The sequence below is a fragment of the Staurois parvus genome, unplaced genomic scaffold, assembly GCF_062004578.1.
Source record: "Staurois parvus isolate SC_StPar_1 unplaced genomic scaffold, SC_StPar_1.0 ptg000911l, whole genome shotgun sequence".
NCBI classification, from domain to species: domain Eukaryota; kingdom Metazoa; phylum Chordata; class Amphibia; order Anura; family Ranidae; genus Staurois; species Staurois parvus.
The window spans coordinates 29,993-46,385 of NW_028318707.1; the positions used below are offsets into that span (position 1 = coordinate 29,993).

General features: G+C 46.4%; 1 non-coding gene across 1 annotated transcript; it reads left to right on the top strand.

Annotated features, from left to right (window-relative positions):
- Window positions 1-15,026: 15,026 nt before the first annotated feature.
- Window positions 15,027-15,098, top strand: TRNAE-UUC (transfer RNA glutamic acid (anticodon UUC)). The gene has a single exon. It is a non-coding gene; the product is annotated as a tRNA-Glu (tRNA).
- The last annotated feature ends 1,295 nt before the right edge of the window (window positions 15,099-16,393 follow it).

The following is a 16,393-nucleotide window of genomic DNA, read 5'->3' on the forward strand; positions in this document are numbered from 1 at the left end:
GGATAAATTTTGCTGCGCTGCAAAGCATCGTGACATATGTACACCCTGGGGGGGGGGGGGGGGTGGAGTGGTTCGCGGGCAGAAAAATTTACAGCTCAGCACATCAGTCTGGCTATGGCATAGTGCACAATTTGTTTACAGAGTAAAGTTCTGCTTAGCCCCTCGCCCTCCTGAGGATTTACCCCCCTTCCTGACCAGGCCATTTTTTGTGATACGGCGCTGCATTACTTTAACTAATAATTGTGCGGTCATGCAACGCTGCACCCAAATGCAATTTACGTCCTTTTTTTTTTCCCCCACGAATTGAGCTTTCTTTCGGTGGTATTTGATCGCCTGTGCGGGTTTTATTATTTGCGCTATAAAAAAAAAAACCTGACAATTTTGCTAAAAAAAATATTTTTGACTTTTTGCTATTAAACATGTCCAGTAAAAAAGATTTTAAACATCAAAATTACGTCATAAATTTAGTCCAAAATGTATTCTGCTCCATGTCTTTGCTAAAAAAAAAAAATCCCAATATGTGTAAATTAATTGGTTTCCATGAAAGTTATAGCGTTTGGCAGTATAGATTCTGGAATTTTTTTTTTTTTTTGATTAGTAATGTCGGTGATCAGCGACTTATAGCGGGACTGCGGCGAGCATTCTGACACTGGTTGGAACTAACTTGTCACTGACACCAATACAGTGATCAGTGCTTAAAAAATAAATAAATAAAAGCACTGACACTGTACTAATGGCACTGGGCAGGAAAGGGTTAACATGAGGGGCGATCAAAAGGGTTACCTGTGTACTGGGAGTGTTTTACATAGGGAGCTGTGTGTGTGCTTCACTGTAATCACACGGCTTTGGATGGCTGTGCACAGCCATCCAAAGCAGTGTGCCCAAGTTGTCAGGGAAGAGAACTGTTAGTAAACAAAAAACAGTTCTCCTCCCTGTCGCAGATTGTTGGAAATCACCAGGCGCTGGCGAGTAATCACCTGACGGGACCCTATCCGGAGACGCAAAAATCTCTCACACACACTTATATTTCTGCTATGGGGCGGACAGGAAGCAGTTAAGGAAAAAACAGTCACCTTGAAGGACATTGATCCCTGATCTGTTTGGATATGATTCCAGCTTTAAAGCAGTCTTCCACAAAGCGTTCCAGGACAGAGTACGCATGCGGTACATCCAGATTTATGTCTGGAATCTCATGGTAAATTCTGTCGTAACCCTGGAAGAAAACACAAAGCAGCATCCGATTAGAGAGGGATAGGGGGAAAAGCAAACAAAAAAAAGCAACAGGCAAACGTGAATTTTCCCTACTGTGAACACTTAGTAGGCTTAAATGTAAAGCTGAACGACTGGCAAAATAAAAAATAACATATGATGCAGTCTGTCAGTAGCAGCATTAATTCAGCATTTTTTTTGTTTTCCTGAGCCCCTGCTGCAACAGGACTGTTAGGGCTCGTTCACAATAGCAGTTAAGGGGCAGTAAAAGCCTGTTGTAAAGCTGTGTTTTACTGCCCCCTAACTGTTCCCCTTTAGCTGCAGAGGCAGGGAGGGTACACAAGCTGCTGCCACAAGGCTTTCCAGCCAAGGCAGGAATTATACCTTGTCGCCTGCAAGTGAATGGGGTCGCTCTACAAGTGCCATGCACCATGTGTAATGCAAGCAGTTGTAATGCACTAGTGCAAGTTTCATGGGGTTAAAGTGCCCTTTCACTGCCTGTCAAATGCTTTCTGAAGAGCAAACCAAACGTGGGTCACTCTTCATAGAGCAAAGCACAAGAGAACAAGCTCTTATTTCCTGGGGATGCTTTCAACAATCAGCATTTTTCATATGGCCTGAACCCCTTTTCCAAAAGAGAAAATAACGGTTGCTGTAATTGCTTAGAGTGTTATCCTCGTTCACACTGAATCTGACTCACTTGAACTCGCATGACCTCAAAACCACATGTTCGTGTGATTTCAGGTGTGACTTGGATTACATCTGTGTGACTTCAAGCACAGATGTTTATGCAAGTTGCACCTGAAATCACAAAAAATAGTACAGGATCCTTTTTTTCAAATCGGTGTGGCACCGCAAAGTCAGAGGTGCACTGATCTGAATGGTTCCATTGTCGACAATTGGGTGCGACTTGTCATGCGATTTGAAACTGTCACATCACATGACAAATTGCACCGGTGTGAACCATGGCTAAGAGTTGGGCTTTCATTTGTCTTTTACTTAATCCATTTAAAACTACAAGTCCAGTATCGGTAACTAGCTGTGTTCATTGAGATGCACGGGATCTGTCAACCTACATACCGTATTATGTCGTTGGATCTGTTTAGCAGCTCATCTCCTACTTGTCCTTGTTAAAAATATAAAGAATTTAAAAAAAAAAAAAAAATTAGAACTACCATGTTCATGGGTGGACAATACGGTTTCACTGAAGAACAAACAACACTATCACCCTGTTACAGGAAGTGGAAAAATAGCAGATTTACTGGCAGGATCAATAACGTTGCCCATGTTGTAGTCTGGAGAAAATAAAAACTGCTTTGCCAAAATATCTGTAAATTCTTGAACCTACAAACGCAGTTATAGGAAGACAGCAACACTGCTTGCAAAATAAACATCTAAATAAATATTTGCAGACAAATCTAAAAACACCTTTTTTCTTTGTTTTATGCAGTCACATGATTGCTGAATGACCCTCTTAGACACCAACTCAGTGGAAAGGGGATGGAGACTGCAAATGATGGTCCTGCCGACATCACAGAACTTTCCTGCTCTGCGGAGATCTAGGAAGCGGTCTGATGCTGTAGATGGGAGTTATAGGGATAAGCGACATTCCTAGACACTCCATGCCCAGCACTGTGAATAGCACCATCATTTTTCACAGATCAAACTGTGTATGTCTATCAACGCTATTACAGGTCTGAACTCGTAGATCGCTTTCACAGAATACTAAAAGAAGCCGAGGCTGGCAGGATAATTAGGTCTTTAGACTTTACTTCCATGAAAATGATATAAAAAATAAAATATTATCGAGCTTAAAAAGCACTTTACAACTGAATTATGTTTTTGTTTTGGCCATGTACAAGTGTATGTTACTTTGCCATTTCATCTTCCCGATATGTTTCTCCATTACCATGTACTTGTATTATAAAAGTATCCTGTTCTATTGCTGAATTGTTTTCTTTGAAATACTTTTTTTTTTTTTTTTTAATGCTTTTTGTTTTTAAAAAGTTTTTTTTTTTTAACAAACTTAACTACTTCAATACTGGGCACTTTTACCCCCATGCAAATAGAGCTTTCTTTTGGTGGTATTAAACTGCCTGTCTTTTGTTGTGATTAGCTGTTTTGGGCAAAGCTCATCACATGGTACATATGGGCTGTGATTGGCCCGGTCTGTACTATGTGATCGCTGTGACCAATCACAGCTAACACCACAACTGTATACAAGGATGGCATGAAAGTACGCCATCCACTGTATACAATTGTCATGTGATCTGCTGTGACTGGTCACATGACACTGGCAGCGGGTCGGTGTAGTCATCTGTCATCGACTGTGTCCCGAGGACACAGCCAGTGACAGATCGCGCCACTGCGCATCCCCGTGAGCAGCACCTTCTGACAGGACGTCATATGATGCCCACTCAGGAGGAGTGTCCCGCCCGGCCGTCAATCTACTATAGGCAGGGCGGTAAGATGTTAAGTGCAAAAAAGGTACACAATGTACAAAACTGAACAAAAACAGAGAAAAAAAAATATAAGTGAGCAAGAGTCCAGTCAATACATCACTGCCGTACAGAGTAAAAATACATACTTTCAAAAATAGAACGTTCGCCTTTCGTAACATGTTACGTTACATGTTACACCCCTATTCACAGTGTAACATGTAGCATGTTACTGTAAGACCAGCCGCCAGCATTCCCCCCCAATGTGACAGCTAGCAGGGGATCTTCTGCCCCCACTAGCTGTCACAATTAAAAAACCAAAAAGAAAACAAAAACAACACCCGCCAGGCCGAGTCATTCATACACAGAGTTCTGTGAATGGGAAACTACAAGTCCAGATAGCAATTGCGGCTGTCAGCTTGTGGTTCTCAATGAACTACCATGGTGCTGTTGAGCACCGTGGTAGTTCATCGATTCTTCCTGTCAGTGTAAAAGTAACTGCTTTTACGGGCAGACAGATTACATTGAGAGTCAAAAAAAAATAAATAGTAAAATGCACATTTTTTTACCTGCAAAAAAATGTGCATTTATTATTTTTTGTTAGCAGTAAACTTATTTAAGACAATCCTAGTAGCTTGTAGCTGCATAACATGACATACGAAAGCTATACCATTTTAGTCTGACAGGATTGTGGCTTGTGTGTTTACCAAAAGGGCCTCATATGTTGGCTTATACATTGGGATAGCCTGATCGATAAGTCTAAGCCTAAGTGTGAAATACCTGGTGACCCTGCCAGCTCCCCTACTTTCCTATTTTAAAATGACTACGCCAGGCATGGAAGCACATCTATCCCAGCATGGTCAGTTTTCTTCTTTGCATTCTACTTGGGAGCAAAACCTGCCTGTAATCCAACTGTCAGAAGTGTATGACAAGCCCCCCTTGCATAGCTAATCACTGGGAAGATCATTGACCTGCTGTTTCTCTGACTCCTGCTGACACCCCCCCCCCCTGCAAGCTCCTCCCCACCTCTAAGCCACTTATGCAGCTTAGAAAGGAAAGTCATGTGATCACTTGTATAGAGAAAAAAAAACAAAAAAAAAACAAAACACAACATACCACAAAAAAGTTAGTTAGATTTACATATACCACATTCCCCCACACAGAACGTTTGCCTTGCATTTCTATTGTACACTGAGTTGGTTGTTTTACAAGGTAAGTGCTCATATTTACTTTAATGCTTTTGACATACCGCAGCATTTATGTCATATTTTTCCCAATGTTTTACTTTAAAGTGGACCTAAAGTTATAAAGCGAAGATTTGATATGTCATATTAGACTATAATTTAGAATTGTTAACTGTGTCTAAAAAGTATCTTAGAAAATGTTTCTTTTTTTCTTGAACTCCTGGTCCCTCCTGTGCACACGCACAGCTGTAGATCTGCAGAGCGATAACTATGGCACGGCTGCCTCTGATTGATAGTCTTAGCAGATTTGTAGTGAGATTTGATGATGTCACAACTGCGCTGCTCACTGAAGGATTTGCAAAGCCTTGCCAAGATGGCCGCTTTCACATAGAGACACAGTGTGGAACAAGGCATATGAATTCTGTCACAGGGACAAGATCATCTGCAGGGAGACCACAAGCAATACTAGTAACTAGTCCTTTGCCCTGTACATGCCTTTTTGTTGGGCACAGCTTCCAGAGTTCATTTCTGCTTTAAACTATACCTGAAGTCTTTACTGCTCTTCCACCACTTCTGTCCTCTAACCTAATCTGCCAATGTGACCACTGCTAGCTATAGCTCCCTTTAGCTGCTGGTGCCAGAATACAGCCATGGCTGAGGGGAAGTGGGTCACATGGGTTCTGCCAAAGAGTGGGACATGTGTTCAAGAGAACCTATCATTGGCACTGCCAGAACATCATCCTATGACAGAGATAACATGACAGTTCATGCCCACACACACACACACACCCTTTCTCCCGGGTTGCATTCATGGATCCCAGAGCTGATGAGAAGCATACCAGAATTTTTTTTCTTGTTCGGTAGGCTAGGAGGATATCACACCGGGCCATTGAAGAGCATGGGAAATAGGTGAGGGTTAGAAGAGACTTTAGGACCACCGAATTAGATCTGGTTATGTATTATGGAACACAAGTTTTAACTATTATCTATAAATTGTACTATTCAAAACAGAGTTATGTTTTTCAGGGCCATACATAATGCACCAACTATTCCCACCAATCGCTGGAACAAGCGTACAATCTTATCTTTTTAACAGGCAGACTTGCACACACACACACTAGGACCAGTACACTAATAGGCCAATAGTATGTTTTTTGGGATACCCCTACAAGCACAGAAATTCCAATCAAGTCCCTTCACCTCTGGTGGTAATTGAACCAAGTAACCCGACACTACTTGCTAACCACTAAACAAAGTTAGGAAATCTATAAAAACTTTTTTGTAATTCAGTCAAATGCCTTGACATAAATGCTACATATCACTAAACCTAGGACAGTAATTTTACTTAATCAAAGAGATGGTAAGGTCATTCTGCAACTGGCTACGTAGGAATGTGTTGATGTCTTGTCTCCTACCAGCCATGCCTTTCCATGCAGTTTCTACTTTTTTCCACAAGAGGGCAGACTTACCCTTTTCATTTGATCCAATGTAATAATTCCTGATTTCCACAGGGATTCTAACAATTGCAGCATCACCTTGTAGGTGTTGTCACCACTCGCTTCCAAAACCATTAGTACAGCCTGTGAAGAGAGAAAGTAATAAATTGGGCCTTTTAATTATATGGAATGGTCTATATCATCATTTCCTACTACTACCACCTATATTCAAACTCCACCAGGCTCTCCCCCTACCCCCCATCCGTGGTTGTAAACTTAAATGTTTTTTGTAGCTTAATATATTCCGTGCATTAAGGTAAAAAAAATCCCAATAATTGTTGTACCCCCTCCCTAAACACTTGCCTGACGCCTCCATAAATCCAGTGCTGCCCCGTCTGCAGCAACACTGCTTCCTTTTCCTGGTATTAAAGGAGTTTCTAAGAGCGGCGGGAGCCATAGGCTCTTGCTGCTGTCAGTTAAATCCTGTAAAGAAGGAGCAGGGGGTGTGGCTTAGAAGAGCTGTGTCTATGGATGTACACAGCCCAGCTCTGTAGGGCACCCGTCAGGGGCGGACTGACAACCCCTGGGCAATAGGGGATCATGGGGCCCCTGTGTCCTTGCCCAAACTCAAAAAAGCCTATAAAAAAGGTACCAGGGGCATCTCATGGGGCCCCCTACTGACCCTGGGCCCTCAGGCAGTGCCCGAGTTTCCAAATGGTCAGTCCGCCCCTGGCACCCGTACATGTGCCCCCTCAGCATTGCTGAGAGGACATCTCCAGGGAGGAGGAGTGGACAAACGCCTGTGGAAGACCAAAAAAAGAGGTGATAAGCTACCACTCCACAATATCCTTGAAGAGAGCAGGAAGTGATACATCTTAAAACAAAAAAAAAACAGGGGGGGGGGGTCATTTTGGCTAGCGTTACATTTCATCTATCTTGTAACCAATTATTCAGATGTAGTGGAGTATTACTGCTAAGTATCCTGTATTTTGCCTTCCTTGATTGCTCCCTAACCCCCAATGAACATGCTAATGACATTTTTAAATTCAACCTTCACATTTTCATTACATACCTTATTTTAGACTCAGTGTTTCTCTATGTGATGCAGGTAGATCATGGCAGGAGGGACTGGTAGTGTACTATACAAAGCTCTCTCAAGAGCCCTGTTGCAAGCATTGAGATGGCTCTTGGGATGTGTTGTGCAAGTACTGAATTGCCTTGATGGGTGGATGTCAGTCTGGAGTAGTGTGCATTCCTAGGCAGGCTTCATTTGCATACAGACTGCCCTACGTTAAACCTCCCTAGCGGTATGATTCTTTCCGATTTTTTGTGCTGAAAGCGGTACCATTTTTTCGCATGGAAATAGTTTTTTATTGTAGGCTGTAATTTTTAGGAAAATTTCCCCACAAATCATTATCACTCAATTCTGCAAATGGTTCTGATTTACTATCGCTGTTCTCTAGCCGGTCTAAAACCGCTTTTGACATAAAGGGACGCTTTTTGGACGCCATGGACGTTTCTCAGTTTTCAGGCAGAAAGAACAGACAAAATGCAGGCAGGGCACAGGACAAAGCACTCGGGACAAAATGTATGTGAAATGGGATGAAACAGCAATGTTTTACTATTTAAAATTGAAAAAAAAAAAAGACATTTTTTAAATTTCCCGCCGCCGGCAGCGCCCGTACGTCCCGACGTCACGGGGTCCGGAACATAGAAGCCGGATGCCGGCATCGGCCGGAGGAGATGGCCGGGGACGCTGCAGGGAACACATGGCGGGAGCGAAGGACAAGGTAAGTGCTGCAGGGACTCCCTATGCAGCGCCGCATGGTAAGCCCGAGTGTAGCTCGGGGTTACCGCTTTTGGTATAGAAATTTTACCCCGAGCTACACTCGGGAATACCGCTAGGGAGGTTAACACCCACCTATGATGCTGAGACTCCATGATTGAAAGAACTGAAATCCAATGAATGAAAAGGGGAGAGCCAGGGGCAGTCAGGCTGGGAAAAAAGAGCTAGATGATGTTGGACACCCTCCAGCCAGGAAATAAAGAAGACACTATCTGACTTGCTGCAGCTTCTATTGCACAGTGTGAGAAACTCACAGAGAAAGCCATTGGCTCCTGTTGCTAGGAATCAGGACCTGATGAAGTCACGAGGTCACGTGACGCAACGCGTCGACGGCTCAGCGTAGCGACGTACTTCCGGCGTGACGCCATCTTGGAACACCTTTTTTTCCTATGCTTACACCCTGGAATATGGAGGAATGCTTGGATACTACTGTTCACATGTGAGTTTGCATTTTATTCACTTCCCTTTATAAATAAAGTGGTTTACACTATGGAGGATATCCTTTCTCTTGTCTTTTGGGGAGTTGAGCTATGATACATCTTGCTCACTGGTCCTTGAGGAGATTGTGAAAAGGCGGATATTTAATACTGGGGAGCCCTTTGTTTCAAGTCATCAATTCCTGAGGAGTGCTGCTTGCTGAGAGGCCCAGTGGTGATAACAATAGAGCTCTGTGGCCCTGCAGGGTCGCAGGGTGGAGGTGAGAGGCCATTACAGCCACTATAGGATCACATCCAGGGTGTGTTGATATACACACATTCCTTTCTATTTGCATGACCAGAAGGAATAACATATAAATCACTGGACTGTCTGGTGTGATTTTTTGTGATTGTTTTCACTTACACTGAAGCACTTGATCCTGGCAAAAGGACTCACTCCAACACCTGTTTTTAGGTTATTTTGGTTTTTTGGATTGATTAGGATTACAGCCTTATTTGTGGGTTGGGGGATGTCCCCACCCCCCCTTTTTTCTCTATTCTTTTTGATGTGTTGTCTTGTCACGTTGTGGTTATTGTCCATTATTTCACATGAGCGCTACATCATTTACTGTGTTTTTTTTTTCTTTTTCTGTGTTTTGCAACCTATTGGTATAAGATTAGATGTTAGCAGCTCTGTAGTATTTTATATCCTATATTTATCTATTATTATTTTTTTCTCTGTGACTCTACATAAGAGCACAGGAGGGGTCTATTATAAATACTTATGAGCTGATTGAATTCTTTTATCTACTACTCCATGTCTGGTACAGCGAGGGGCCAACCTCAGAGAACACACTTCTACCCATGCTTAAAAATGCCACTGACTGCTACCAATGGATGGTTGCTGGGCTCCAGTCAGTCTGGTCCAATGGGTGGGCAGCCCTAGGGAACACAGTGCTACCCATGCTTATAAATACTGTTGCTGAGCACCGATCAGAATGCTTGTTGGGGCTTATCATCTTGCTGCTGGTACTGTTCCTAAAATATTTCAAGCCATTTCACCAATGGATCCAACCAACGAAAAGCAACATCAACCCACTGACGATTGACGTCAATCTAACAACAGACAGCACTATGGACCAGGCTGACTTTCGTACTCCCATCCCCACACCTCCTAGGAATAACGTCCGTTTTCACATGAAGGTTTTACTCCGGGAAATGAGGAGGAGCGAGCAAAACAAGCGGCTCTGGCACATTAACATCTTCCCAGCAACAAGTGAAAGTGTGGACAGTGCTATGGAAGAGACCGACTTTCCCATTCCCAGCGTCCCACCTCCCAGGGATGACATCCGTGCTCACCTACGGGATTTAAGCTTGCCATTGCAGAGGCGCAGGCCAACCAAGGAGTTCAGACATGGCTACATCCTTTCATCAACAAGTGAAAATGTGGACAATGCTATGGAAGAGACCGACTTTCCCATTCCCAGCGTCCCACCTCCCAGGGATGACATGCGTGCTCACCTACGGGATTTATGCCGGCCAATGAAGAGGCGCAGGCCAACCACAGAGTTCAGGCATGGCAAAATGTTCTCATCAATGAGTGACGTCATTCCACAGGTTGATGATGCCGTCCCATCAACGCATGACATCATTCCTAAGAGATATTCTACCATGTCATCAATCAGTGACATCATCCAACCACCAAGCGATGGCATTAGTTCTGGGACTGACCAACCGACTGGCCATCCCAGCGGCGCATCTCCTAGTGATAGCACCTGCTTTAATCTACACAATTTATTCCAGCGAAAGAAGAAGCACAAGCGACCTAAGGTGAAAAATGACAAAAATCCCACCTCATACCTGGTCGGCGTCTTCTTGTGCGGGAGACATCCAATTATATGTCCAGCAGACTGTTTCATCTTCGACCTCTAAATATCGCAGCCGTATTCACCTATTGTCAGGGGTCGGGTGTTCTGCCACGATACGCCGGGTGGCGCATGCACAGAACACCGACACGCTCTAGCCAGCGGGCCCTGGGCGATCGTGGCAGCGGCGACGGCCGCGCATGCGCACTCGCGATCGCGGACAGGCGCCTGGCACCAATGACAGCGCAGGACGCGCTATTTAAACAGGACAGGAGGTATGTGTAATTGCCGTTTAGTCTTATTGTCCTGTTCCTGTCATCTGATTTGTGAAGTTTCCTGTTGCCGACCTCTGCTTGATCCTGACCCTGCTGAGTGTCTCCTGCTTGACCCCTGACTTGACCTGACCATTCTCTGCCTGATCCTCTGGTATCTCGCTGACCACACGTTGCTGAACCCGGCTCGTGACCCTGACCATTCTCTGCCTGATCCTCCGGTACCTCGCTGCCCGCACGTTGCTGAACCCGGCTCGTGACCCTGACCATTCTCTGCCTGCTCCTCCGGTACCTCGCTGCCAGCACATTGCTGACCCAGCCTGCCTGACTACGCCTTACGTTACGCTGACTGTCCATCCATCCATCCCGCATTGATCAGTCCCTGCTGCCAGGCCTACCAGCCTCTTCACGTCAGGCTCTATTTCCCGCAACACCTCTGACGGTACTCTCTACCACTGCTGGACGTACTCAGGGGTCGCGCCCTGGTCTCGGTCTGCTCCAAGTCCATCCCCACCATCAGGGGCCCTGGTGCATAAGCAGATTGGGACTTAGACCCTGCGTGCTGAGGAACCCCGCACTGTGGGTTGCTAGAGATACCGTCAGGCGGTGTCTGACACCTATAGAATGTATTGCGGCTAAAGAAGAAGCGCGGGCCAACCGAAGAGGCCGGCCAGAAGACTCAGAGAGAACATTGGATACACAGATATTCGTACACATTTCTGCGTGTCGCCTATTCAAATGTTTGTCGCACCAAAGAAACTCAGGGACAAAATTTCAGCCTTCAGCCTGGTGCGATGTAACACACACGTCTTCCCGCAATTCTCACGCGTCTTGCCATGCGACAATTGCAGCAACATCACACTGCATTCGGGGCGCCATGTTGATGGTGAACGTCTCTTTGGTGCCTCTTCAGACATCTCCATAGAGGACGTCACTGGCAGGAAGGGTTCTCATTGGCCCCAGCAGAAAAGGAAGACTTTGAAGACTCCTCCTGCCTCTGAAGCCAATCAGAGTTCCTTTCTTTTCTCCCAGGCTTAAGCCTCTAAGGCCAGACCTAAGCCAGGGGCCCAGCTCAGTCACAAGCCTGGGGCCCCTAATCCCCAAACCTTCAGACTAGTCCTATTAAACATCCTGAAGGGATTTCCCTACTTTCTAAAGTGGGGTGACGTCTGTTGGCCTTTGGGGTCACCTGGTCAGCAGACATCTCAGAAGCTCAGGTAAGAGACGTGGTGTCCAGGGGCTAAAGGCTAGAGTTCATCTCCCTGCCCCCACCCCGCTTCGTTTTGTCCAACCTACCGGTGTCCCCGCAGGGACCAGCGATCCTCCATGCTGCTCCTGCAGATCTGCTGACCCAAGGAGATCTCCCCATTGTACCAACAGCAGAATAGTTCCCGGGTTTTTAGGCCACATTCACAGGGGACATACCAATCTGTACCGCCGTGGAGGGCCGTGTTTATTTGCAGGGGATGTACCGGTGTTCATGCATCCCTGTGCAGGCAGTTCCATTGATGTCAGTTGGGACGTAGTGGTAACATGGACACAGATGCTGATCCCAATCTGACATCCGTATGGATGCATGGCCCTGAACGCACACTGTGTTCAGAGCTGTTCACCCGCACAGATGTTAGATTGGGAGCAGTGTCTGTATCCATGCAGCCGCTGCATCCCAATTGACATCAATGAACCTGCCTGCACAGGGATGCATGAACACCGGTACATCCCCTGCAAGTAAACACGGCCCCCCACGGCTGTACGGATTAGTACGCCCCCTGTGACCGGGGCCTTACTCCAACCTTTTCCCTGTTCTAAAGCCTCCCAGCCGGTTCACACTATGTGGTGCGGGACACTGCATGGAATCCGCACAGGAATCACACCGCATTCCTCTGCGCATTCCATGCAAATGTCTGTACGCTGCGATTTGGGCCATACACTTTCTATGGCTCAAATCACATCGCATCCGCACCACAAAGGTGCAGGACTGTCTTTAGATCCGCACCTGAATCACATAGCATGGGTCTTCTCACCCATGTCATGTGATTTCTGGCAATCACATCGCGTCTTGCCATCTGTTTCGGGTGTCAATAATTTATTACTGACTCCCGCAACAGATCGCATGAACGTGATGCGATTGCAATGCGGTGCGGGAAACGCACAGAATTCGCAGCGTTTCACGCACCGCATTGGTGTGAACCCGAGCTCAAGGAGGACATAGGCTGCATTCACTCGGGGGATTAGGGGCATACAGCGGATTCCTGCGGATGGGATCACTGTGAACAGTGGGGGGTGGGAAGTCTGTACAAAGCAATGACAGGCTGACAGGAGCCGCGACCATTCCCATGTATCCGCACATCCATCGGTCATCTACGGTTAGGGCCAGGATCGCTCATCCTTCCCTGACCACAGATGATCGATGGATGTGCGGATACATGGGAATGGTCCCGGCTCAGCCTGTCATTGCTTTGTACAGACTTCCCATCCCCCACTGTTCACAGTGATCCCAGCCGCAGGAATCCCCTGTATGCCCCCTAATCCCCCCCGAGTGAATGCAGCCTATGCCCTCCTTGAGGCTTTAGAACAAGGAAACGGTTGGAGTAAAAACCCAGAAACCTTTCTGCTGTTGGTACAATGGGGAGATCTCCTTGGGTCAGCAGATCTGCAGGAGCAGCATGGAGGACCGCTAGTCCCTGCGGGGACACCGGTAGGTTGGACAACACGAAGCGGGGTGGGGGCAGGGAGATGAACTCTAGCCTGTAGCCCCTGGACACCACGTCTCTTACCTGAGCTTCTGAGATGTCTGCTGACCAGGTGACCCCAAAGGCCAACAGACGTCCCCCCACTTTAGGAAATGGGGGCTTCCCTTCAGGAGGTTTAATAGGACTAGTCTGAAGGTTTGGGGATTAGGGGCCCCAGGCTTGTGACTGAACTGGGCCCCTGGCTTAGGTCTGGTCTTTGAGGATGAAGCTTGGGAGAAAAGAAAGGAACTCTGATTGGCTTTAGAGGCAGGAGGAGTCTTCAAAGTCTTCCTTTTCTGCTGGGGCCAATGAGAACCCTTCCTGCCGGGGCCAATGAGAACCCTGCCTGCCAGTGACGTCCTTTATGGAGATGTCTGAAGAGGCACCAAAGAGACGTTCACCATCAACATGGCGCCCCGAATGCAGTGTGATGTTGCTGCAATTGTCGCATGGCAAGACGCATGAGAATTGCGGGAAAACGTGTGTGTTACATCGCACCTGGCTGAAGGCACCAAAGAGACGTTCACCATCAGAAGACATATATACAATGTTCTCTCTATATTGGGATGTCACCCCTCCCCCATCATATTTGTATATACAATGTTCTCTCTATATATTGGGGTGTCACCCCTCCCCCATCATATCTGTATATACAATGTTCTCTCTATATTGGGGTGTCACCCCTCCCCATCATATCTGTATATACAATGTTCTCTCTGTATATTGGGGTGTCACCCCTCCCCCATCATATCTGTATATACAATGTTCTCTCTATATTGGGGTGTCACCCCTCCCCCATCATATCTGTATATACAATGTTCTCTCTATATTGGGGTGTCACCCCTCCCCCATCATATCTGTATATACAATGTTCTCTCTATATTGGGGTGTCACCCCTCCCCCATCATATCTGTATATACAATGTTCTCTCTATATTGGGGTGTCCTCCCTCCTCCATCATATCTGTATATACAATGTTCTCTCTATATTGGGGTGTCACCCCTCCCCCATCATATCTGTATATACAATGTTCTCTCTATATTGGGGTGTCACCCCTCCCCCATAATATCTGTATATACAATGTTCTCTCTATATTGGGGTGTCACCCCTCCCCCATAATATCTGTATATACAATGTTCTCTCTATATTGAGGTGTCACCCCTCCCCCATCATATCTGTATATACAATGTTCTCTCTATATTGGGGTGTCACCCCTCCCCATCATATCTGTATATACAATGTTCTCTCTATATTGGGGTGTCACCCCTCGCCCATCATATCTGTATATACAATGTTCTCTCTATATTGGGGTGTCACCCCTCCCCATCATATCTGTATATACAATGTTCTCTCTATATTGGGGTGTCACCCCTCCCCCATCATATCTGTATATACAATGTTCTCTCTATATTGGGGTGTCCTCCCTCCCTCATCATATCTGTATACACAATGTTCTCTCTATATTGGGGTGTCCTCCCTCCCCCATGATATCTGTATATACAATGTTCTCTCTATATTGGGGTGTCACCCCTCCCCCATCATATCTGTATATACAATGGAGAGAAGGGTTGGGATTGGTGGGTCGGAGGCACGGAGGAGACCTTCGCCATCAGAAGACATGGAACCTCGCGTTGGTGGTGTAGTGGTTAGCATGGCTGCTTTTCCAGCAGCTGACTCGGGTTCAATTCCCGGCCAATGCAATCTCCAACATGGCTGCCTCCCCTCCTAGATGATCGGAGTCCCCCGGGGGAAAAGGCCGATACAAATCCAATGTGGAGGATATATTACTGGTGGGATCAATAAGAAACCAAAACCAATGAAGGGAATGTGTCGTGTGATTGGACAGATTTCATTACACACGCTCCAATAGCAGACTTCCTGCAGATGGATCGCATTGTTCTGTGTTCTCCATTCCAGCCAGTAGGTGGAGAACTCCGCCCCTTCTCTGGTATGTTCTAGGCCGGGGGGCCAAACTTTCCAGTACGGGGGCCGAAAGTCCCATATTTATACATGCATAAAATCAGAGTCCCCCCTTATGTCAGAGTCCCCAATATAGTCACCACTTACCTCCTCAGGACCCCCCTTTATATCTAGGTCCCCATCAGAGTCCCCTCATATCTGGGTCCCCATCAGAGTCCCCCCATATCTGGGTCCCCATCAGAGTATCCTCATATCTGTGTCCCCATCAGAGTCCCCCCATATCTGTGTCCCCATCAGAGTCCCCCCATATCTGTGTCCCCATCAGAGTCCCCCCATATCTGTGTCCCCATCAGAGTCCCCCCATATCTGTGTCCCCATCAGAGTCAATTGTTGGCCCTAAATACAAATACCGGAAAAAAGAATAATCCATCAACTCTGAGGAACGTGTGCTGCCCACTTACCTGCCAAGTTGGTGGTGTGACAATGGCCCCCCCTTCAAAACTATTGATAGTGGTTATAGGGGAGGGGTATAGCGGTGATAGGGGGGAGGGGTATAGTGGTGATAGGGGGAGGGGTCAGTAGTGATGGGGGAGGGGTCAGCAGTGATGGGGGGAGGGGTCAGTAGTGATTATCACACCCCCTATAATGCAGCATTATTATTATATAGTAATGAGATGATTACAGATCTTGTTATTGATAATAATAATGCGTGCTCTCCCCCCCCCCCCCCTCAGTGTCACCCCCCCTCCTCCCCAGTGTCTCCCCTCCCCCCCCACTGTCTCCCTCCTCCCAATACTTCACCTTCCCCTCCCCCCCCCCCCAGTACTGGGACACACCATCACTTCCTGCCTGGTCTCCATGGTGATGGGTCTTCCAGGAGGAAATCCATGGTGATGGGTCACTACAGGAGGAGCTGAGTGTTGCTGCCCTCTAGCGGCTCCTGTGTGCATTACATCAGGGAAATGTCAGCACAGAGAATGGCCAGGAGATTTATGTCATCCAAGTACACAGAACAGCTTGATTGTATTATAATTATTGGGATTATTAATATTACACCCATTATTGTTTATATTAC